Genomic DNA, 2024 nt, shown 5'->3' on the forward strand with positions numbered 1-2024 from the left:
ACACACACACACACACACACACACATGCGCGCGAAAGAAAAAGGGAAAATTAGTTCTTTGAAGTATCATGAAAGGCCTTTGTTTTTATTTTGTGGTTTCATTTAAAAATGCTTGAAACCCACTGACCTAGGACAAGACTCTAACTGTGCTTCAGTCTACCTATTTTTAAAATGTAGATAAAAACACTAGCTCCTGCCTTCTGGGATTGTACTAAAGAATAAATGAGCTGGCACGTATGGAATTCTTGGTGTCTAGCACAGAGTAAATAATCAGCAGGAGCTGTTAATATTGTATAACAACAAAAACCTCTTCACAGAGGAGAATATAAAATTTTATTTATGGTGTGATAACTACTGCATGACATCATGCATGGGCACTGATAAGGTTTGGTCACTCTATCAGATCTACCAGATGGGGTAAATATTATAGCAACAGATAATCTTTGGTAAACAAAAAGGAGTGGGGCCTTTCTTATCTTGAGGCCAAGCTTGGGTGGTGGAGGTCCTTGCCTTCTAACTGAAATCACTCCCATTTCCATCTTCACTGCGTGTGACCAGTGCCTGCTGTCTCTCCATGTACCTGTTCTTGGAAAATTAACCCAGCTCTACCCAGGGCCCTGTAGGGAAGGACTCAGCAGGCTCAGTTATTTAAATACCTAAAGCATTTAGCACCATGCCTGCCACTTGATAAATGTGGGCCAACTTGAACTGAAGTGCTGAGAACTGTAGTGTGACCTTGGTCAAGTCACTCCCACACTCGGGACCAGAATTTCCTGTGAGGAAAGAAGTTTCACAAAAGGCTAAAGCAAGAAGCACTTCTGGCTTTTGAAACAGGGAAGCTGAGCCCCAAATAGAGGAAGGTATCTGCCCAAATTCAAACCACAAACTAATAGACAAACTGAGGTTATGGCTGGTCTCTGAGGCACTGCAGAACACTTTCTGTGAATGGTGTCTTGCCAGTCCAGTGCCAACAAACTAAAACTATACCTAGCAGCAGCAATCTAGATCTAGGGAAATGGAGTGTGGAGCTAAAAGTGGAGATTAACAGCCTGCTATCATTTATATGAAACGCAAAATACCTATGTGCACATGTCATGGTTTAAATCTGAATTCCCAGCAGATGAACGTTTTAAAATCTTGGTCCCTGGCTTGTGACGCTATTTGGAGGACCATGGGGCCTGTGTAAGATGGTCAGTAGAGGCAGGCCTTTGTACCAGATTCCGGTTCTGACTTGCTTTCTCTATGTGCTGTGTCACCTACCATGTCTTTCCTGCCACTGGGGACTGAAATCCTTCGAAAATGGTGAGCCAAAAACTTTCCTGCCCTTAGTTGCTTCTTGGGTCAGGTATTGTCACAACGACAAGAATAGCCAAGTGACAGTGCACAAAAGAAATATGCAGTGGAAAAGAGTGTAGGTAGATGTACACACACACACACACAAACACACTCACACGTACACTCACACATGCACACATGCACACACCCGACAGCACACACACACTCACACACACACACACACACTCACACATGCACACATGCACACACCCGACAGCACACACACACTCACTCACACACACTCGCACATGCACACACCTGAGAGCGCACACACACACACGCACACACACAGACACACACACACACACTCATACATGCACACACCCGACAGCGCACACACACACACATGCACATACCTGAGAGCGCACACACACTCACACACACACACACACACACACACACACACACACACACACACACATGTTTTGGAGTTGGAACCATCTAATCCAGGGACAGTGGGTCTGCTGCAAGTATAAGGCTAGCCCCAGCTTAGTGAATTCCGGTCCAGCCTAGACTACAAAGTAAGACCCTGTCCAAAACCAATAAAATCTGGTCCTGATCATGCCTTGTTTAAATACTCATTAGAGATGTAGTCTGGGACCAAGTGGCCTGGGTAGGGTGGGGCAGTGGCCAAGCACACTAGGATGGTTGGCTTGTGTATGTAGCACGGTTCAGTTAATTTCTGTGGGT

Source organism: Mastomys coucha, unplaced genomic scaffold (genome assembly GCF_008632895.1).
Source record: "Mastomys coucha isolate ucsf_1 unplaced genomic scaffold, UCSF_Mcou_1 pScaffold18, whole genome shotgun sequence".
NCBI classification, from domain to species: Eukaryota; Metazoa; Chordata; class Mammalia; order Rodentia; family Muridae; genus Mastomys; species Mastomys coucha.